At 43.1% G+C, this 24,625-nt stretch overlaps 1 protein-coding gene and 1 non-coding gene across 2 annotated transcripts in view; both read left to right on the top strand.

Annotated features, from left to right (window-relative positions):
- Window positions 1-24,625, top strand: part of TBX4 (T-box transcription factor 4) — a 266,648-nt gene that overhangs the window by 33,810 nt on the left and 208,213 nt on the right. The window lies entirely within an intron of this gene.
- On the top strand, window positions 21,537-21,687 carry LOC148506716 (5.8S ribosomal RNA). Its single transcript, XR_015869752.1, has one exon. It is a non-coding gene; the product is annotated as a 5.8S ribosomal RNA (ribosomal RNA).

The raw sequence follows: 24,625 nt of genomic DNA, 5'->3' as shown, positions 1-24,625 counted from the left end.
CGGCAGTTGTTCTTTTCCTGGGCACTCCTTCCAATCTCACGGGAGGTCGTTGTCCGTTCACTGCATACACACTGAATAATATGAACGCTATAATCCATATAGTTCATAATGATTGTCTAGTGTGTATGCGGCTTAAAGAGTTTATGAGATGTGATTCCCTCTATCTCTATTAGTGAGGGCTATCATATTATTGGCCTGTATTTTGCTTTTATATTGAAGGTGAGAACTGATTACCTTCATGATTCATATATTCATCTATTCTTCTTAACATTCATTCTTAAGTAAAATATTGTGATAATCATGTAAAAAAAAAACCTAGTACTGCTACCTATGGAGAACATCTTTCTTTCTTTTAATTACACACTTACTATATGAGACTGATTTAGAGTCGGATGCAGTGGTGCCCGTGTGTGCGATTTTTGACACAGTCGTGCCTGCAACTTTATGATAAATACTAATATAAATCCTTCCCCTGGTGTACAGCCATGTGCCTGAATGTGGGATTGGGACGCCTTCTTTATGTGTCTTTAGATTTAATAATTCTACTTGGTGTGTCCTTAGACACAACCAACGGGTGCACCATGGAAACTTGCGCCAGCCCCATGCCAGGTGCAGAATCTCCTTCAGAGTATGGCCTCCAATGTGAGCGATTCAAGGTCTGCGTTTGCAACCAGTTATGCGACACACCCGGACACTTCTATGACACACCCATGAGACGGTACATCTCCGAGCGTCAGAATAGCCACCTCCCAGTCACTGCTCATGAATACCCAATACATTTCCGATACATTTCTGAGATCATGTGTCTCAATTGGTCCTGTGACTTTGTATGCTCCCATTGCACCATGGGACACATGCGTTGTGCGACTTTTTGGTGACCTAGATCAGGGGTGGGGAACCTTTTTTCTGCCGAGGGCCAATTTGATATATATAACATTATTCGAGGGCCGGAGCACGCCATGCCCCCTCCATGTGGTGTCTCATAGGGGTGGAGTCACGATCGCCGGTGATTACAGCAATGCCTGGAGCATTCTGAGGATGCTCCGGGGGAGCTGTAAGGGCAGCGGTGTAACCGTCTGAAGCCTCCAAGCGGCACTGCTGCATATATTCTGGCTGCAGGATGCCTTTCTAGACACCCTGATAGCCAGATGAGACTAGCAGAAAAAAAGCTCAGTGGGCCAGACCAAATGATTCCGGGGGCCTTATACGGCCCCTGGGCCTGAGGTTCCCCATCCCTGACCTAGATGTATGCACAGTTGAAAAACATTGACCACTTGTGTGAATATCGGCATTGCGTCCGACTCAGAATCAGCCCCTATATCTGGCCATTGCTTCACCAGTGGAATAATAGGTAGGTATTATAGTAACTCCCCCCACCCACTCTATATATGATTTTAGTGGGGTTTTTTCCTCTTCCTGCACAGGTGATACATTTATTTAATTAGTATCATTTTCGGTACCAAGTAGTTTAAATAGCCACAAATTATTTCTGTAATGTGTAAAGCTCACTACATTGTTGCCAACATTGTCTAATTTCTAGGGGCATGCCCAGATTTGGAGTTTTGCTCCAGGAAATTTTTGACACTGGGCACTTCCCTTTTTTTCAATATTCAGTAGACAGTGCCTCCTATTCTGTACTGCTCATTAGAAGTAATTATCACTATTTGTTCTTATTTTTTTTTAATTGACTAAAAGAAGAACATTTAAAATGCAAAGAAAATTAAATTCTACCTATATTCATTTAACATGTCTAGGTCTGCCTAGATTGCACTGGTTCAGCAGTAGTATCCCTGGAAATTATTTTACAATGTTGGCAACTATGTGATTATGAGACATTAGAATTAGTTATTTCTATGTTATAAATATTTCATTGCCGTCTGTTATTTTTTTGTCAAGTTCTTGGAATTCTAGTATTCTAGTAGGAGTTGTTTAAATGAATTAATAATGTTTCACAGTGACATATGCATATAAATAGCTCCTCCTTCACTAGTGTCTTTAGAGGCACTCTTTCCTTAGCCCAGATTGTGTAGGTGTTTATCCACAAAGATGCTTGAGTGCTGCTTGCTGTGTTTACTTCAACTTTCTACTTGTACTTGGACTGAGGAGGTGTTGCTAGGTCTCTATTCTATTTACTGACTGCATCAAGACTGACAGTGCCATAGTGTGCTCTATTTTCATTGCTATTATTATTATTATTATTGTTATGCAGATGCACCCTCACTTACTGGGTGTCTGTACACCGTATGGAGTAGAGTACCGTATTGTTCTTTAAATTTTGTATCTTATTTGCATCACAGATGCAGCAAAAAGCCTCCCATGATATACCAGAAATGCTAACCTGCTACTTTAACTGCACATGAGTTGGTTTTATACACGTACAAAGTTGCAGATAAAGCACAACGGAACTTGGTACTTCTGTTAGTTATGGGAATAACATGCATATTTTGAGCAAATAAGATTGCTCTGGATGGCCAATTCATACGGCATCTTGACAGCTGAGAAGGGCTATTTGGCGTAACTGAAGCAACAGTAAGAATGGACACATCTGTAGTTTATTTATATAGCATCACCTATTACCCAGCTCTGTTCAGAGAATATACCGTATATACTCGAGTATAAGTCAACCCGAATATAAGCCGAGGTACCTACTTTTACCACAAAAAACTGGGAAAACTTATTGACCCAGTGGTAATCCCCCCTTTTAGTGCCCCCTGTAGTAATCGCCCCCTGGTAGTGCCCCCAGTAGTCCCCCCCCCAGTAGAGAGAGACATAATAAGAATAAGAAATCACTTACCTGAAACCCCCGCTCCTGGTCCCGCCGCTAACAGCTCCTCCGGCCGCTTTGCATGGGAGAGACGTCATTACTCCCATTACCCACTGCGGGAGCCTGAAGATGGCTCCCGCAGTGGGAGCAGCAGCAGCCGATGAGAGTCTGACAGACTCTCAGCGGCTGCTGATTACAACAAACACACAGCTGCCGGCTCCGGCGGCTGTGTGTTTGTGCTGTGTAGCGCTGACCGAACTCCGTCCGGTCAGCGCTACACACTTCACTCGAGTATAAGCCGAGGGGGTACTTTTTCAGCACAAAAAATGTGCTGAAAAACTCGGCTTATACTCGAGTATATACGGTATGCTTTTCACATCAGTCCCTGCCCCATTGGAGCTTACAGTCTATATTCTCCAACACACAGGTGCACACACATACACATGCACACACAGGTGCACACACATACACATGCACACACAGGTGCACACACATACACATGCACACACAGGTGCACACACACATGCGCACACACTTTGTTTGCGTGCTCCCGTTTATCGTGCTATCCTATTTCAAAACCAGAGATAACTAATTTGCACAATAAATCTTGCATGGAAAACAGGAGAAAAGTACAGGTGAAAATGGGGAAATCAGCCTGTACCCCCCAAAAAAGGTAAACTAAGGTAGGGTAATGGTATATAAGTGTTTTAGTAGCCATAATTCAAGGCTTTGGGTGTTCCTAAATTGTGTCCGATGGCTGTTATATGCATTGTTTTCTAACAGTGAATAAATGATAGAAAGCAATATTTTTTGGACAAAATAAATGCTGTCATTAATTAGAGGTACATTGAAATATGTGTAAGTATTTTTTTGTGTCAATATAGGGCATTTAAAAAAAAAATACACCTGTCACTTACACCTGCAATGTTTAAAACACCTGTCCCGTCCATACAGCACCCCCATATATACCTGCCCCACTACTTTAAACCCATTTCCCAAATTACTTTTTTGTCCCAATTTCTGGACAAATTAAGCTAATATAAAAATATTTTTTGCCTAATTAGTCATTAAGGAGGGTGTCCCAGTGGTTCTGCACCAAGTCCCAACAATTTTAGCCAAAAATAGGGTTTTTGCACAACTTATCACCTGCTCAGAGGTGGTGAAAAGAAATTTGTGATAATTCCTATGCTAGTTTGTGCATATGTGAAAACCGTGGTTAATAGAATAGCCCGATAACCATTTTTGGGAAAAAAGTTTTCACCTGTAAATTAATCAATGTGAAAAGATGGGCACAACCTGATACTCGTAACTTTAGTACAATTATCTGGTGTCATAATCTATAGAGTGCTTTTGATTGTTATAATACCTACAATAGTTCTCCCACCTAAAAGGCATGCATTAGGAAGCATCTGCATACACATGCCGTAACTTAACTTGGTCTAGGCTTGCACACCCCTACCCGCCTCTGTTCTGCTGCCTCTAGGTGTAAGAAAGCACAAGCCAACAATAAACAGAAAAATATATACGGACATATGTATACGTGTTTGTGGTGTGTTTGCATGTACAGAAATACCCATTTTTTACCTGTTTATCCTCCATCTTTCTTCTGCCACTAAATTGTAGGAATTGATTGTATTGTTTTAGAAGAAGAGAAATAAATAAATACATCCTCCTCTTCAGATTAAGTTTACTTGAAGAGCAATTCCCAGAAATGTTAGAAATGTGTGTGCAGGTGTTGATACTGCAGAGATATGTAGGCACACCTCAGCAGATGACTCAAACTATGAACAGCCTGGTTAGATAGTAGGTACAGCTATACTCATTGTTACATGCATGCTGGTGATTTTTATTATTATTATCCTTTATTTATATGGCGCCACAAAGGTTCCGCAGCGCCTTACATAGTACAGAAACATAGTACATAAACAGTTGAACAGAACAAGAAAACAGTGTCATACAGTTTAAGACACTACAAGACAAGTACATGGTATATAAACACTGCTGCAACAGAAGCAGGATGGCAAAAGTCACGGGTTAGGTGCTTTTGAGTATAGAGCAGATAGTATAAGTAAAGAAAGGATAAGCACAAGAGGATAGAGGGCCCTGCTCGTGAAAGCTTACATTCTAAAGGGGATGGGCAGACAGACAGGGGTGACACAGATGGGGTAGACAGTGAGCGTGGGACAGAGGGTTAGGATGACAGATGGCTGGATTCCTATTTTACAGTATGTGTGGAAGTCATTTGAATTAAGATTTACGCCACTGACATTCTACTTTAAGAGGCAGTTTTTGTAGGTGTTTGTGGAGAGCCATGGCTGTTATATCAGTTTACGTGAAGTCTGACGGGTGGCAGAAGCCACTTCATGTGGGGCTATTTAGAGAGTGTGGTTAACGTGTGAACCAGCAGTCTCAGGTAAATGTCGAAATTGGTGAAAGCAGTTATTGTAAAGAGATGTTCAGATGTAAAATAATAAGTTGTGATCAAGTGTGAATTCTATAAGGCACATTTATTGATTTGGAGGGTGATGGGAGACATGTGAGGTTTGCAGGATATATATTCCATAGTAAATCCGCTGTATGTGTGAGGGGCCTGGATTTGGTGATATGTCACCAGATAATAAAAGCAGAAGGATGGGGAAGTAGATATAGTTGTAGGTGTGTAAAAGTTTTTTATAGTGACACAATGAGGCTGTAATTGTCAATTTTTGATGAAAAGAAAGCTCATTAGTTTTTAGAGGAGGTGAGTGACTCAATAGGGCGGCAGTGTGCCCAGAGAGGTGAGATGCAGGGAAAGTTAGGGATGTTATATCCTTAGAGAAAATACAAAGGAGAGAGTTGATAAAAAGAAATGTGTAGTACATGGTGAGTTTTAGGTTTGTTATTTTTAGACAAATTTTAAAGCAATCAGTTTCTTAATCTGAAATTACCTTAGATGTTGGTCAATGTTTGTTCAACTGTTTGATTAACTGTTATGTAATCACACTTTGTGCCTTTAACACTTGGTGCTTTTAACCCCAGCTGCAAACAGCCCCAGCTGCCCCTAGACTGAATATAAAAGGAGTGGTATGGGGCAGAGCTTGAAGTGGGGTTGCATACAGCTCATCAGTGTCACGGCCAGGGTATTCCAGCATGGCGCTAGGCGAGTGTTATCTGTGAGGTCGTTGTGGCGCGGGTTGTTTGGTGGTGGAGCTGGTGTCTGGCGGGGGGCTTTGGCTGCGCGCGTTGTTGTGCGGGCCTGTTGTCACTCTGCGCTGGTAAGGCCTGGCGGCATCTCCGTTCCGTTTGGCATGGGTGCCGCCATCTTGCCTTCTCGCCATGTGATTGCGGCTGGCCAATCCTGGTGAGTCACATGCTCCCTCCGGCCAGTAACAGCACAGCATGGGGTATTTAGGAAGGGTCAGTGCCTTCCTTCTTTGCCAGTGCAACGTGTATCTCAGCCTAGCTGAGAGGGAGTTCTCTGTGCTTATCCTGTTCCTGTGAATTCGCTGTCTGCCAGTCTGCCTGTCAGCTCCTAGCTTCCGCTGGACTACCCCGCTTCCTCCATCACCCTTGCCCATACCTGAGTGCCTGAGCCTGCTGACATCCTGCGCTTCAGTTCACTACCTACATACCTGGCTTATTATTTTCTGCATCACTACCTGCATACCTGCTTGATTATTTTCAGTCTCACTACCTGCACACCTGGACAGCTCTAATTGTTTCTACTTGGACATTAACCCATTACTCCCACCACAGAACTCTTGTGCACATTTATATATTCCTGGACTTTTATTTACTGCCATATTTTATGTCTACTCAAGCACTTATTAAAAAACCTAGTTTTTTATTCAAACCCGCTTCTGTGATCGCTCCTGCTACCACCCCGGGTCCACAAATAACCCAGAACATAACAGTTTGCACTGGCCCCATGGAGTCGGCCATGGATCAGGAGTCAGGAGTGGATTTGTTCCGGTGCATTTCTGGTCGTTTAGAAAATCTGGAAAACATGCAGCATCAGATGGCTCAATTCTGCAAGAGATGTCCAAGCGACAGGATAGTTTGCAAACTTCCTTTTCTACCCCTGTAGTACCAGCATCTACATCCGCATCAGCGTCTGGGAATACAGGAGGCAGATCATCTCCCCGCTTACATCTTCCTTTACCAAGTGAATTTGACGGCAACCCTAAACTCTGCCGAGGATTCCTAAATCAGTGTGACATACATTTTACCCTGCAGCCTGACAACTTTCTAACTGCAAGAACTAAAGTGGCTTATATAGTCTCTCTGTTATTCGGCCAGGCCTTAGAATGGGCTTCCCCACTCTGGGAGTGCTCAGATCCGCTGCTGGATAATTACGCAGGCTTTGTGTCATCTTTCAGGAGGATTTTCGATGAACCTGGGCGTACTGTATCAGCATCATCAAACATCATAACACTGAGACAAGGGGTCCATCCTGTCAGTCAATATGCCGTGCAATTTCAAATTTTAGCATCAGAGCTCAAATGGAATGAGGAAGCCCTCACCTCGGCCTTCTGGCATGGGTAGTCAGACCGACTAAAGGATGATCTAGTCACTCGAGAGCTTCCTACTAATCTGAATGACACGATTTCGTTGTGTATCAAAGTTGACCTACGCTTCAGGGAACGTCAGGCTGAAAAACACAGAACTGACCGGCAAAGGTCATTTTCCCCCTCCATTTCTACCCGTCCCATTCCTTCTCCTACTGAAGAGGAGCCTATGCAGGTCAATCATATACACCTCTCCAAAGAAGAACGTCAGAGAAGAATGCAAAAGAACCTCTGTCTGTACTGCGGAGAGTCCGGTCACCTGCTGATCTCCTGCCCCCGTAAACCGGGAAATGCCAAATCCTAACTGACCCTGGTGACATCAAGTTAGGAGGTATGAGCCCGTCTCCAAAAATTAAAGATTTCACTATTACCCTAGTGTTGGATCTTAAACCCAAACCTGTCTTTGCTACTGCTCTACTTGACTCGGGAGCAGCCGGAAATTTCATAACATCTAGTTTCATAGATAAATTTCAGATTCCTTGTTCGCCTCTCAACCATGCCATCTCTCTGACCTCTATAGACGGACGCCCTCTAACTAACGGGATTGTCACCAAGGAGACTCAACCAGTATTGGTCCGAATTGGGGCACTTCATTCTGAGTCCTTAAAATTTCTGGTGATATCAGAGGCCTCTCAAGAAATTGTTCTTGGTCTACCCTGGTTGCGTCAACATAATCCCAGGATTGATTGGAGTTCTATGCAGATTCTGTCATGGGGTATGGACTGTCAGAAATCCTGTCTTCCAAAAATTCGACCTGTAAGAAAGACAGTTCCATTAGTTTCTTCTGCCATTCCCAAGGAATATCAGATGTTCGCCGACGTGTTCTCTGAGCAGCGAGCAAATACCTTACCTCCTCATAGGGAATGGGACTGTCCAATTGATTTGATACCAGATAAGACACCACCTCGTGGTCGTACCTATCCGCTGTCCTTGCCTGAGACTCAAGCCATGACCGAGTACATCCGGGACAACCTGGCAAAGGGGTTCATTCGCCCCTCTACTTCACCTGCTGGAGCTGGGTTTTTCTTCGTTGGCAAGAAGGACGGTGGTCTAAGACCATGTATCGATTATCGAGGCCTTAATGACATTACTGTAAAGAATCGATACCCTCTTCCCCTGATTACTGAGTTGTTTGATACGGTCAAGGGCTCTGTCATTTTATCTAAATTAGATCTGAGAGGGGCTTACAACCTCATTCATATCCGAGCTGGCGATGAATGGAAGACCGCTTTTAATACCAGAGATGGACATTTAGAATATTTAGTAATGTCTTTTGGATTGTGCAACGCCCCTGCTGTCTTTCAGAATTTTGTTAATGAGATTTTCCAAGATCTGTTGTATGTTTTGGTTGTTGTCTATCTGGATGACATACTGATTTTTTCACCTTCTGTGGCTAAACATCAAGAACATGTTAAAGAAGTTTTGACCCGTTAGAGAGAAAACCACCTTTACTGCAAACTGGAGAAATGCGTCTTCGGTGTGCCCAGTGTACCTTTCCTCGGCTACGTTATTTCTGGCTCCAGTTTGGAAATGGACCCCAAGAAGGTACAAGCAATTCTGGATTGGACCCGACCTCAGATACTGAAAGCAATCCAGAGATTGTTGGGCTTCGCCAATTATTATAGATGCTTCATTAAGGGATTTTCTACATTGCTGGCTCCCATTACAGCCTTGACCCGCAAAGGTGCTAATCCTTCCCAATGGTCACCTGAGGCATAGTCTGCCTTTCATCTTCTAAAACAGGCCTTTATCACAGCACCAGTTCTTCGACAACCAGATCTGTACAGGCCTTTTTTGTTGAAAGTAGACGCATAATCTGAAGCTGTGGTAGCAGTCTTGTCTCAACGTTATCAGGACAACGGAGTCCATCCTTGTGGGTTCTTTTCTAAAAAATTCTCACCTGCTGAAAGGAACTACGCCATAGGTGAGCAAGAGCTACTAGCTGTTAAGTTGGCGATGAAAGAATGGAGATATTTTCTAGAAGGTGCTAAGTTCCCATTTACTGTATTTATGGACCATTGAAATCTCCTATTTCTCAAAAACCTTCAATGTGTGAGTCCTCGTTTAGCCCGCTGGGCAATATTCTTTGCCAGGTTTCAGTTCACCCTGACCTTCCGGTCTGGAGCACTTAATCAGAAGGCTGATGCCCTATCGAGATCTCTCCTCTGTGATGATCAATCTGAAAATCAAAGCAATACCCCTGTCTTGGAATCAAGAGTCTTCGCCGCATTACAGCTTCAGCCTCCTACGGGAAAATCATTTGTGGCCCCTGAAGTAAGGAAGCGGCTTCTCACTTGGGCACATTCCTCTCACTTCGCAGGGCACTCAGGCACTTGGAAGACCTTGGAGTTCTTGAAAAGATACTATTGGTGGCCTTCTATGAAGGCAGATATAATGGAGTTCATCTCTTCCTGCTCCTCCTGTGCCCAGCATAAATCATCACGACAAGTTCCAGCTGGGGAATTGCTTCTACTACCTACTCCATCACGTCCATGGACACATCTCGCCATGGATTTCATCACAGACCTGCCAGTCTCTCAAGGCTTCAACACTATCTGGGTTGTAATAGACCGATTCTCTAAGATGGTCCACTATATGCCGTTGAAGAAGTTACCTTCTGCCCCTGACCTGGCACAGTTGTTTGTCCAACACATATTTCGTCTACATGGCCTTCCTGCTGAAATTGTCTCTGACCGTGGTGTGCAGTTTACTGCAAAATTCTGGAGGGCTTTGTGTTCTGTTCTTCAAGTGAAGTTAAACTTTTCCATGGCCTACCATCCGCAAAGCAACGGCTCCACCAAGAGAGTTAATCAAGATCTAGAGACTTTCTTAAGAATTTTTATGTCATCTTCCCAGGACAATTGGGCTGTCTTGTTGCCGTGGGCCGAGTTTGCACATAATGCTTCCTACCACTCGTCAACTAACTAAATGCCATTTCAGGTTGTTTATGGCCTTCATCCTCGTGTTCCCGAATTCCGAAGCCTGCCTGTTTTTGATGTTCCGGCCATGGAGGACACGGTGCAGAATTTTGCTGCAATCTGGACTCAAGTATGGTCTGATTTGTTGAAGGCATCCTCTCGCTATAAGACCCAAGCTGATAAGAAGCGTAGAATAGTTCCACGCATGCAAGTAGGAAACCAGGTCTGGTTGTCTACCCGGAACCTTCGTCTAAGAGTTCCTTCAATGGAATTTGCACCCCGCTTCATTGGTCCCTTCACCATTACAGAAGTCATTAATCCTGAGGCCTACCGTTTACAGTTACCCCCATACCTGAAAATTCCTAATTCCTTTCATGTTTCCTTATTAAAGCCCCTGGTCCTGAATAAGTTCCATAATGCTCTACCTGCTTCTCCTCGAGTCCAGACAGAGAGAGGAGTTGAGTTTGAGGTCGCCCAGATCTTAGACTCTTGTCTACGCAGAGGTCATCTACAGTATTTGCTGGACTGGAAAGGTTACGGTCCAGAGGAACATTGCTGGACCGATGCTCGTGATGTCCACACTCCCACGCTCATCAGGAGATTCCATTCTGCCCATCCGGAGAAGCCTGGTGAGTGTCCTGAGGCCATCCCAAAAGGGGGGGTACAGTCACGGCCAGGGTATTTCAGCATGGCGCTAGGCGAGTGTTACCTGTGAGGTCATTGTGGCGCGGGCTGTCTGGTGGCAGAGCTGGTGTCTGGCGGGGGACTTTGGCTGCGCGCGTTGTTCTGCGGGCCTGTTGTCACTCTGCGCTGGTAAGGCCTGGCGGCGTCTCCGTTCCATTTGGCATGGGTGCCGCCATCTTGCCTTCTGGCCATGTGATGTGGCTGGCCAATCCTGGTGAGTCACATGTTCCCTCCAGCCAGTAACAGCACGGCATGGGGTATTTAGGAAGGGTCAGTGCCTTCCTTCTTTGCCAGTGTGACGTGTATCTCAGCCTAGCTGAGAGGGAGTTCTCTGTGCTTATCCTGTTCCTGTGAACTCGCTGTCTGCCAGTCTGCCTGTCAGCTCCTAGCTTCCGCTGGACTACCCCGCTTCCTCCATCACCCTTGCCCATACCTGAGTGCCTGAGCCTGCTGACATCCTGCTCATTTGCCTTAGTTCACTACCTGCATACCTGGCTTATTATTTTCTGCATCACTACCTGCATACCTGCTTGATTATTTTCAGTCTCACTACCTGCACACCTGGACAGTTCTAATTGTTTCTACTTGGACATTAACCCATTACTCCCACCACAGAACTCTTGTGCACATTTATATATTCCTGGACTTTTATTTACTGCCATATTTTATGTCTACTCAAGCACTTATTAAAAAACCTAGTTTTTATTCAAACCCGCTTCTGTGATCACTCCTGCTACCACCCCGGGTCCACAAATAACCCAGAACATAACAATCAGCTGCATTATATGCAGGTATTTTTAACCAGGTCTCTCTAGGAGCTAATTTAGAGACCTCTGTCTCCCTCTATGTCACTCGAAACAGAATAGACAAGATGGCCCATACACATGCTCAGTAGTGACTTCAGTGGCCATCTTGGAACAGGGCATGAAGCTTCCCCAGAGGGACAGAAAGACTGGAGTCTGCACAGTAGCACACTCCTTTTCAACAAGACAAACATCACTTTTTCTAGTAACTGTCATGAGAAGAGATGCAGCTGCATCTGTGCACAGGTCACTCAGGTCCAGAATGTGGTCTTTATTTGCTTTCTGTTGCACATAAGTACATCACACCGCCCATATGTGGATAAGTAAGTACAGGAAGGAGGAATACATTCCATTCAGTGCATTTTCATAGTAGAAAAAGGTACCTGTACTAAGAAAAAAAGAACTGTACTTATATAAAGTTGATGCAAGATTTATAGTAGCTTCCATACAATGGATAAGTCTCCATATGTGTATTTTATTAATTTCTGAAATGATTTCACTAATTACTTCCCGTTTTCTGAACTTTTTAGAAAAATGTGAAATTATACTTGAAAAAGGTGTCAGTGCTGCGTGCCACAGAGCACCATCAGGAGAAAAGCACTGCGTTTATTACAGAACATTGGCTGCACATTGCCAGCTGCACAATTGATAACAGGCACATTGGTAGCTCCGTTAGCCAATATATTCTCCTCATCATCATTACTGTGTTCTTGAATAGAAAATGTGTTTTAGACGTTGTTATAACAACCTAAGCTTGCTGAGTATCGACTGGACTGGGAACCAGCAAGGACATATGACGCACATTTCCTGTTTCATTTTGGAAAGCATTTTGCAGTAATGTCTGTAAGTGAAGAGTCTTATCAGAATGTGGTGTAAATCATTACAAAGCACTGCACATGTAAAGTCATAATAAAATAATGGGATGTAGTTAGGAAGCTGACGGTCGAAATGCCGACCGTCGGCTTCCCGACACTGAAATCTTGGCATGTAATGATAGGCGTCTAAATACCGACACTTATCATTAGCCCCACGCCGAAATCCCGACGACCAGCTTACCAATCGTAGGTAAGGCGGGCGTCAGGAGCGGATAGCCACTGGGGGGGGGGCGTAGGGTTAGGTTTAAGGTCTCCTGGGGGGACTTGGGTTAGGCAACTCCCGGGAGGGTTAGGGTTAGGCTAGGGGAGGGGGGGTTAGGTTTGGATGCCCCTGGGGAGAGGTTAGGGTTAGGCACTAGGGGGGGGAGGTTAGGAACCCCTAAGGGAGGGTCAGGAATAGGAGGGGGAGGGTTAGGGTAGTTACTTACCTTAGACGGGATCTTCATCTGCAGGCTTTCCTGCGTCGGAATTTGATCCACCGGGCTCAGGTCATACCGATTAGTATAATAATGCCTTCGTAATCCATAAGAAAGGAGGCAGTCACAGGCTGAGCTGTGCAAGAGACTGTTCCTGGCTACCTGCACAGCTAATAACTAGCCACGCTCACTGGCTCAGGAGTATGAAGTCAGCATTCACAATATCAACACAAGAATGTCAACATTAATGATGTTGACAGGGTTTAATTGTCAATATCATCAATGTTGCCACTTGGAAAATGAAGATGTCAGGTTGCGGCCTAGGATTGGCTATTACTCACCTCAGCGCCGGCTTCCCCTGATCTCAAAAGTGCTTAGAAGCCAGGTGCGGTGGAGAGTGATGCACTGAGCATTATACCTGGGGTCCGCTGGGACATCCATGTGCTTGCTCCATGATGTGGTTTCTGCGGTTAGCGTCATGGACACAGCCATGACAGTGTATTTTCTCCTGACTAACCCTTTACCCAATGGTAGCATTGGTTGCTGTCAGCTGACAGTATCCTCCAATGGACTGCTACCTTAGGGTATATATAATGGGCTCTGGACAACAGGAAGTTGCCTGTACAATGTCATTACTACCAGTGTTACTTGCTGTTGCAGCATTCCATGTTCCAAGCTAAGTTCCTTCTAGTTACTTGTGCATGATCCACGGTATGTGTGCACTTAGAATGTTTTCTGAAAACAATCTCTTAGAGTCATCTCCTGTGCAGCTCTGTGTCTGAAGCCACAGTGTACATACTTATTACATCATCCAAGTACCAGCTTACTATATCATCTCCTCTACAGCTCTGCTTCTGAAGCCACAGTATAAGTACTTAGTACATCATCCAAGTACCAGCTCCTAGTGTCATTTTCTGGTGTCAGCTCTGCATCTGGAGCTACTAGTGTGTACTCAATACACCACTTCAGTACAACCTCCACGTGCCTCTCTTGTGATATTGTTCTTCCATTTTATCCCACTAGTGCCAGATACCTGACCAAAGGGCCGCGACCTGCTTACTGGGTGCAGCTTAAAAAAATCCCAATTGGAGGGGTCACTGTTGAACACTTCCCAGTAAGTTAGACTCCACGCCTTTGGTCAGGTCTCGCCAACATTCGGTACTGGTTGATGAGGAAGTCATTTCTCAAAGCCCCTCACCTCCTGTTCCATCCTCAACCTGGATTTACGTCTTCTAACCTTGAGGCGGAGAAACACCTTAGCCCGAGTGTGACAGTCGATATGGACTGAAATAACAACATGGTGAAAATGTTGACATTAGCTTCAAAGCCGGCCCTAGGCATAGGCATTTTAGGCAAATGCTTAGGGCATCTGCGGATGTCTTAGGGGCATCCCCTTGGCTCTGCAGTTCAGCTGTGATGGCGCTGGCTGTGGCGCCTACCGACTACCTATGTTTTCTCCTGTTTGTAACATTTGTTGTTGTTATAAATAAAGATATTATAAAAAATAATAATAACTACATTGGATTATGAGGGACCAAGATAGAAACTTTATAGATAATAACAGGGCATCAATGGCATTTCATGAGAGGAGGGGGCCCATGTGTACATGCCGCCATCCCCTACTGCGCATACCTCTGGGAAAAGGCCCCCTTGTTCATCACACACCCGGGTACCCATTATAGATGCGCAACTGCTGACCATTTCATATTACTTAAATTACTGGGCATTATTTTATTACAAATTACAGGAACATTAATTTACTATGAATTATGAGGGCACACCAAACTGCTGCTTTGCAAATCTCTCTCTGGGTGTCGAGAATACAAACTAGTCAAGAGTTAGTACACTTTGGGCCTGATGCTGATATTTATGCAGATGGAGTGTTGTTTGCCATTGCACATGCCTGTAAGCCGCAGTATGCATGTGCAGAGATTGTTTTGCGATTGAGCTAACAACGACGATTAATTCACAATGTGAGTGACAAGTAGTCAGCATTTAGGGGAAGTAATGGGGGATGGCTAGGCAAACGCCGGCATGTCTGACCGTTTAAACTCCGTTTCATGGGCGCGTATAAATTAGCCATTGCGATCTCCTTCACAGTATGAGAGCTCACTGTCAGGAGAGCTGCAGTGCTTGCGACTGGTCAGACTTGACTTAGATGCTGTGTGACTGGCCGATGTGCATCGATGGTACCGCTGTTTATGCTGTTGCATGTCATCAGATGGATATGAGAAGGCAGCAGTAGGCGTCCCCATGCTCATGTAAGCTTTGGAAACATTGGCATACTTTTTGCAGCTGCGTTTCATGAGAAATCGCAGCTGGGATCCCATTAGTGTAGATCTCTGAATCAGGCCCTTTGTTCTTTGTTGCCCCCTGTATACATTTCTCTCTGAAAGGTGTTTAGCGAAGTCTGGGCAATAGTCAGGAAGAAGAGCAATCAGCTGTCCACCAACGGAGTGGTACTGTCATACTGTAGGAAATGACTTCCAGCATAAATTTATTAGGAAATATCAGTGATAGTGTATAGTGTGGTAGAATTTAGGGTTATATAATATTCCCATTTATTAATCAATTAGTTTAATTCGTTTTTATTGTGTTACTCCCAGGGCCTGCCTGAGCCCAATTTGTTTTAGAAGCAATTTTTTTTTCTGAGCCCCAAGTGTTACTTTTACTTTTGCACACGCCGAAAGCATGGTCTTGTGGGAAAAGCCAGGAGGGACTGTTATTTAAGTGACGGGCGGCTCTGCTGCCTCTGCCTGGTTTTTATTTTTTTGAGGAGTTAGGAGCTTCCTAATAGGAGGACTAGGCGGGTGCCTGGGTGAGGAGCCTGCTGTCTGCTGATGGGGCGCCGTCCCTAGCAGATGCAATCTCCTCCGGATTTTCAGACTCTTGCTTAGTCTGGTTGGACTTAATTTACTCTGGAACTGGGACAGGGAGCCTGGCCTGCAGAGGGGGCGTCAGATGCATGCAGCAGTCTCCTTCGAGTCCTCAGATCCAGGGCTCCTCTCCAACCGCTCACCACAGTGCACTGCAAGTGTGACGTGACATCATGACTTAACGTTACGCAGCCCAGCAGCCGCCCATTCAAAGCAAAAGAGCTGCAGTTTGCCCCTAACACAGTGGCGTGGTGCAGGCAGCTGTGTCACAGTGACACAATCTACCTAGAATGAGCTTAAATCTGCATGTTGCTGGCCAGTTCATGGCGTCCTCCTCTGTGTGGCTCCCTACTCGGCAGTGTAACTAGCGTATCTATAGTGGCCCTGATTACTCCCTTCATCTTGACAGTATCAACTCATATAACAGTATACTCCCAGAGCCTTGGTGTAGAACATAACTGATGCCACATTCACACACAACAACCTCTGTTCTGGTTAATCCACTGTTTCAAATCCTCCAATTCTGCAGATATAAATCTTCAAGTATCCTTGTTATTACTTAGGAAAATACTAATACTATAAATCCAGTTCTGATTTCTCCCACAGTACCTGTGAAGTTACTGTAACGGATGTTAAATCTTCTTTAGAGATCTGTTTTACAGATGTGGTTTATTGCAAAGACCACAGATGCAATACGATTGAGGATTCCTTGAACATAAATAAATGATAATTCTATATTTTATAGGTAAATAACCTCAATAAACATAATTCCATTCACAATCAGCATTTGACTAGACCACTGTACATATTTGTAATCAGTGAAACAATCTATGTGAAATGTGTCAACCATAGATACCAGCCATATAAAGAACAAAAGAACTTTTAATATTTAATAAAAAAGGGTGCCTTTTTAAATTATAATAATAATGTACCTCAGCAGAGAATTAATGTAGCACATTCAAGTCTCACATGCGTATGTGTATATACTCGTACTCATACTCTGTTTATGGAATGTAATATTAAATTTGTATAATGTTCCGGATGAGAAATATCCTATTTGTAGTATTCCTAAATAGCAATATATTTGAACAAATGGACCATAAAGTCATCAAAAAACCAATTAGAATACCTGAACATCACTTTCAGTAAGGTGACAAGGAAGGGATTTTGAAAAAGAAAATGTGTTTTTAAAAAACAATGACTTTGTGAATATTTCTAATTTGCTGTTGATCTGTTCCAGCCTCCCCTGTCACAATTACACTAAATTTGGTGGTTTATTTTACTACCATTTTATCTGGAATTTTGGAATTTCAATAATATTAATATGTGTCCACTTGGTGTTGGGTACGGTATCCTGACGGTCAGAATGCCATCTGTCAGAATACTGACAGTGGCATCCCAACGGCTCAAATTCGACCGGACTTTTGGTATTGTGACCGTTGGCATTCTGATGGTCAGGATCCTGACTACATCCCGTCCTTTATAATCTTTTTTTTTTAAAAGGACATGTTCTGAATTAATGTGCCTCATTGTCTGGGTTGTTTACAAATGCTGCATTTAAGGTACAATATAACTGTTTGAGTTATAGTTACACTGAACAATTGAAGATGTGACTGTGGTCAGGGAGTTACAAGATGCTTTGGATCCCACTAGCTTTGGATCCAAATATTAGTGGTGGCAAAATTATGAAGATTATGGTCTGTTTCAGATATCATTTTAGGAGGAGATTGTAATTTTTTAGACACACCATGTGGTTTTAATTAACTGTGTAACACCCACATGGGAAGTATGCTCAAGTAAGTGTTGTATGATAAGTACAATTAAGGCTACTGGCCTACTGAATGGTTTCATTTCTAGCAGCAATAAATCTGAATTTTGTTGTAAAGATAATAATTGTATTTCGATGGAAAGAGGTCTATTCTACATTTTCCAGTGTGGTAATACTAATTAGTAAGCAAACTTGGGTTTCAAATAAAAAAATATATATTTATTTAGCTTTTATTGTAGAAGGAAAAATAATTAAAATATTAATTATAAATAAATTAAGTAAAAATTATTTAGAATAATTACGAATGACTTATGTCTGTGCTAGTAAAAACAAACAAACACAGGAATGTGTAGTATTGGAAAAATTGTAGCTATTAAGAAGGTTTGGCTTAGTAGCAGCACCATGTTGACTGTACAGTAATATTTAAAGAGATCACTTTTTCACAGTTTTGAAAAAGTTTTTTTGAGTTGGAACATAAAATTTAAATAATTTTTTTTTTTAAATTAAACACCTACCCCAAATTAACTGAAAATGTGCAGTCTTAACAAATGTAACCCCTTCTAATACTCATGGATTGTCCAACTGCAAACAAACTGCCCACTCTAAATAAAAAAATCCCACCTGTCACCTAATTACACACCAACCCATTATTAGACTGCCAAGTACCTACCAAAAGACTAGTCTAGTGATAGTTCAGGAGACTCTGGGCCTGATTCAGAGCCGGACGCTCTGAACGAGCGCCCGCTCTGAATCAGGGCGTTTTTTTTTTTTGGTGCGTCCTCCTGGACGCTCGCGTAGCTGCGGGTTACCACCCACAGCTTATGCGAGCATCCATGATGATGGTCGCGATGGTCAAGACAATCACGACCATCGGGCTTGCGACGAGACCCTGCGGTAGGGTCTCGCTGCCGCAAGCCCTGGAGTGATTTTGGCTCTATCAGAGCCAAAATTACTCCCACTGACATCACTAGTGATGTCAGTGGGGCCGGACCCAGACGGTAGGCATTCCCATGGGAACGCCTCCGTCTGGGCACCCACGCCCCGGTACGCCCAACAAAGGGGGCGTGCTGTCAATCACCATCGACAGCACGCCCCCTTTGGTGCGAGACCCCGAGCGACGGCTTCCCCGTCGCTCGCCGGGTCTCGCGCATGCACACGTCGGAGCAGCCTCCATCGTGCGCATGCGCATTTGGGTACCATCGACCCGCTTGCGAGCGTCCTGCGCTCGCGAGCGGGTCTGAATGAGACCCTCTGCCCGGAATTTGGGAGTCTCCCGGACTATTCAGGAATGTAGGTAGGTATGTTCTGAGGCCTGTCCCCAAGCACAAGTTAAGGGGAAAGCTGAGGAAATGTACACTTTAAAAGCAAATATATGAAATATGTATAGCACAGGGCCTTGCAGAATGTAATCAATAGAATGTTAATACCATTTCAACATTACATTATAACTGTCCATCCAAGAGTTTGATGTGGTGTACAATACAAGAGAGAGCATTGATGTGTATAACTATGGTATGCCACGACATAAAAGATCTGCATGGACAAGATTCTGATCAAAAACAGACAGATGGAAATAATGAGGAAAATGCCAGACATTACTGGCTTAACAAAGAAAAAAAGAATAACAATCGTAAAATTGCGTATCTGTTTTTTAACTTCCTTCAGACCATTTAAATGGAAAGTACATCATTGCACTGTACATTTATATAACCAGCACTCTGAAAATTACTTTTTATGCTGTTAATGATATCGCACAAACAGAAAAGAAATAAAAGAAAACATAAATAAAATAGTTTTTAGGCATTTCTATAGTAATGTAAGATATAAAGCATTTATACTATGCTGATTTTTTGGTTACCCTTACTCAAAAGTAATGAAGTATTTGAACATAAAAGATAAAGATTATAATAATTTTTAGGTTACCATGTATTTATAATATGAAACAAAACAATACCTTTGAAAGCACAGATAAAACTAAGCCAGCAAATTTTAAATATAATCTCCTAAAAATGGAATTTTCCTAACTGTCTGATCCACCAATCATTAGGACACCAGATAAATCTCCCCTATCTATCCACAGACTATGAGTTCAATGTTTCTTGTGGAAGTGGCAGTGAAATTGGGTTTGAAAAATTAATCACTGATGAGAACTCCTGTTGAACCTGTATTATTTGTTATTCTGTGGCTGGGATCTGGCAAAGTCTAATCCTGCACTTCAAAGCCAACGGCCCTTACTTTGTATACAGAATGTCATTGCAGAGTAGCGTGAGTGATAAGAGTAGTAAGGGACGACAAGCTCTGAATACACTGGGAAAAATGTAACTTTGTCACAAACACTTTCTTCTCATTAGAAAACGTTGTGAACACGAGATCAAATTTAGAAATGAAAATTCATCAATAAATATTTTGCATAGTTCTTTTAATTTGTATAAAGAATAAAAAAGTGAATACATTTATTTGGGTGTTGTACAAAATGTCGACATTCAGAATGTCGCCATAGAATGACAACATGGGCTGCACAGATGGTGTAATGGTTAGCATTACTGCCTCACAGCACTGAGGTCGTGGGTTCGATTCCCAGCATGGCCCTAACTGTGCGGAGTTTGTATATTCTCCCTGTGCTTGCGTGGGTTTCCTCCCACACTCTAAAAATATACTGGTAGGTTAATTGGCTCCCAACAAAAATGAACCCTAGTTTGTATGTGTGTGCGTTAACATGTGGTAGGGAATATAGGCCCTCATTCAGAGCCGTACGCTCTGAGCAGAGCGCACGCTCTGAATGAGGGCCGGGCTCCATGAAAATGGAGCGTCCTTCTGGACGCTCGTATAGCTGTGGGTCACCACCAACAGGCTATACGAGCATGCATTTTGATGGCCGCGATGGTCGTGACCATCGCGACCATCGAAATTGCGAGCCGGAGCCTGCGGTTGAGGTTTTCAACCGCAAGCTCCGGAGTGATTTTGGCTCTATCAGAGCCAAAATCACTCCCACTGACATCACTAGTGATGTCAGTGGGCCGGCTTTTGACGGGAGGCGTTCCCGTGGGAACGCCCGCGTCAGGGAGGCACGCCCCCGGAACGCCTACCAAAGGGGGCGTGCTGTCAATCAACATTGACAGCACGCCCCCTTTGATCGGACACAACGAGCGAAGGACTTTCCTTCGCTCGTCGCGTCTGGCGCATGCGCACGACGGAGCTCCCTCCTTCGTGCGCATGCTCAGTCCATAACATCGACCCACTTGCGAGCGGACAGCCGCTCGCGAGTGGGTCTGAATCAGGCCCATAGATTGTAAGCTCCACTGGGGCAGGGACTGATGTGAATGGTCAAATATGCTCTGTAAAGCGCTGCGGAATATGTGTGTACTATATAAATAACTGGTAATAAATAAATGTTCTGAATGTCGACATGAGTGGGATGTCGACATGTCAACATCCACAATGTCGACACTGACATAATGTTGATATTGCTTGGATGCAGACATTGTGAATGTCATAATTCGGCACGTCCACTATGTGATTTTCCATTGATGAGTTAAGTATCCCTAACCCTAAATTTAACTCTAACCCTTACAGCAGCCTAACCCTAACCCTAAGCCTAAACCTAATTGTAGCCTAACCCTAACCGAAGCCTAACACTAAGCATAACTGCAGACTAAGCATAACCCTAACAGCAGCCTAACACTGAGCCTAAATCTAACCTTAGCCTAACCCTAAGTGCAGCCTAAGCCTAACAGCAGCCTAACCCTAAGCCTAACCCTAATCACAGGCTAACCCTAACTGCAGCCTAACTCTACATCTAACCCTAATCGCAGCCTGGCCATAAGCCTAACCCTAGTCACAGCCTGTCCCAAAGCATAACCCTAGTCCCAGCCTAACCCTAGACCTACCTCTCAGTGGTGGATCACTCGGCTCACGCGTCGATTAAGAATGTAGCTAGCTGCAAGAATTAGTGTGAATTGCAGGACACATTGATCATCAACACTTCAAACGCACCTTGCGGCCCCGGGTTCCAGGGGCTACACCTGTATGAGGGTCGCAAGGTTATAACTGTGTGGATTTAAGGACATCATCTTGTAAGCATTGGGGCCCTTTATGTATATCCCTAGATATACATACAGATGTTCTCAAGGTGCAGGTGTCAAGAGGCCCCTCTGTTTATACCTCTGGTATGAACCTTTTTACTACATTGTAAAGTGTGTCTTATTTTTCACCATCATTACACATCATTTGGAGTGTTTTATATCCCTTTTATGAGGGTAAGATCCTGGTTCAGTGTACTTGATTGTATTTCATATGATATTATACACCCATTGTTTACTAATAGGATGGTTGAGCGCCAATAAATAACCCACCTTTCTATTGTTTATTGTCCCATTGGTCCTCTTGGTGATAGGACTTAGGGTATTTAAGGCGGCTCATTTCTACCCTAGATGCGCCCATCAGTTAGCCGTTTCTTTCATTATCTAAATCTGTAAAAAAAAAAATAATTGTCTGTCAACATTCTATATGTTGACATTCACAATGTCAGCATTAAGTCATGTCAACATTTTTTTAAAAACACAAAACAAACTTGCTTGTACATTTGCTAAGCAAAACACTCTGCACTAATAATTTGTAGTGTTCCTGTGGCTCTCCATAAATAGTCAGGATGCAACTTTGCTTCCAAATATAAATTTATTTTGACTGGCAAATTATATTGAATGTTGCAGAGAGAGCTGAAAGAAGTTGCATAGTGCACAGTGCATTAATATGGTATGTATAGACTGCATAACCATGATGTGCTTAATTACTATACATTCCTTCACTACAGTGCATTGTTGTTATCAATTTGGTCCATTTTCAATATGAACTATCAGTATTTAATATATATATTTATTTATAAAAAAAAACAGATTAATGCACTCTCTAATGGTCAGCCAAGTCTCTGTGGTGGGTGGCCACACCCCCTCTGGTGGTTGACCACACTCTTTAAGCAGAGGCCTCTGCATTCTCCCAGTGGGCCCTTAATGCCCCAGTCCAATATTGACTGTATATAAAAATACAAATGGATAGATAAACCAGCAATGATATATTTTGTAAATATAATAAGCTTTGTCTTAAGTCTCTTCATTAATTCTATTTATTAGGCAACCATACCAAATAATGAATATACAACAAAATACACATACAAATGGAATAAATGCTGAGTTGAATGTACGCCTGTTGACACAGTGTTCGTTAAATTTTTTCACACTGTGCATGCACTGGAACGGTGCACATGCAAATACTAGTTCAATGAGGGCATATGCAGATGGTGGCATATGGAGAGATGGGTGTACAGTAGGTGTAAATGTTTCCAGGTGTATCTTTTGCACCCAGTATTCGGCTAGTGCAAGCAGTCACTAGTGATTATTTATTTATTAATTTCATTTTTAGCAGTTATTCATATAGTGCACACATATTCTGAAGCGCCTAATAGGGAATATGTAAACATTCTCCTCAGTCCCCTGCTCTAGTGAAGCTTACAACCTATATTCCCTGCCACATGACACACACATACAAACACTAGGGTTAATATGTTTGTCAGAAGCTAATTAACATACCAGTATGTTTTTGGATTAGGGGAGGAAAACGGAGTGCCCAGAGGAAACCAACACAAACATGGAGAGGAGATACAAACCCCACACAGATAGGACATAGGTAGGAATCGAAATTAGGACCCCAGTGCGGTGAGACAGCAATATAATCATTCTTCTGTGCTGCTCCATGATAACGACTGCAAGATGTCTACAACTCCATCCAACTCTGCTTTAGGCCCATAGTGTATAACATACACCCTACTGTATATTACGCTCTCTAGCCTGTGTCAGGGTGCTCTAACCAAGCCATTAATGAAGACAGATATTCCACTAAACTGAAAGGCTGGTATATTGGGGAACCTCTTGCTCAAGAGTTTCAATATTTTTTATCATTACAAATCATTATATATTTCAAATATGAAATATTTTTGTACACATTTTTAGATAAGTAAATATTCCGACCTTGAGTTGTGCCTGTAATGTTTGTTTTTCTTTTGTAGTATTTACAGCCCTACTGTTAGCCCTACAGTGTAGAGTATCTAACACCTATTGTTGCAGACACTAGTACTACCATGGAATCCAATATGAAGTAAATAGACTGGCAGCCTTTGCTACTATCATCAGACCAGTTGTAAATTCTTGACAGTCCACCAGTAACAAACAGGATCCCGAGGAAAAAGTAAAAACAAACAAATCATTTAAAATGTGTCAGATAATATGGTCATCCTAAGTGAATCTCAGTGAAATGAACAATCATGGGATTCATGAACAGGAAGCATAGACAAAAGCAAATCTGATGCATGCAGAGTACATCAACTGATCAACTGCAGCTCCAACTCCAACCATAGGAGTATGGCAGAGTTGTTCACACACAAATGCCTGTACAAGTGGCAAGCAGCCAGCCAAACTTTGCCACAGATGTAACAACCCATGGATACCGATGCACACACATGGCAACACTTTCTGTCCCAATAACAGGATATAATATATCAAATGAAATCATTGCAGCACACTCAACTGACAGCAACATACTCGATTTGCCTTTGACTTTGCCTTGATAGCTCTTCATCCTATAGTGCTGTTGTTTCCTCCAAAATAGCAATTCTAGATGCAGCAACTACTGAGAGTAAGGTTGAAGAGGTAAAACATTCTCAAGCTGCTCCAATGCAAAAATTCCTTCTCACTGTAACCTCCATGCTAGAGAGGGTTGTCTATTTGTTGGGGAGGGGGCATTAATAAATTATCTTTCCCTCTATGTTTCCACCTTTCTTTCTGCCTGGTTTCTCTCGCTCACTTTTCTAAGTTTACTCTATTTTTATCTATCGCTCTCCATTTAACTATTAGTTACTCTCTTTTTTGCTCTTTTTCCTTTTCTCTATCCTTTTTCTCTCTCTCTCACTCTCTCCTTTACTCATT

The sequence above is a fragment of the Taudactylus pleione genome, unplaced genomic scaffold (genome assembly GCF_031769625.1).
Source record: "Taudactylus pleione unplaced genomic scaffold, aTauple2 ptg000397bl, whole genome shotgun sequence".
Taxonomy (NCBI): Eukaryota; Metazoa; Chordata; class Amphibia; order Anura; family Myobatrachidae; genus Taudactylus; species Taudactylus pleione.
Note: the sequence above shows the minus strand (reverse complement) of the source record. Positions and strands in the feature narration are given on the sequence as shown.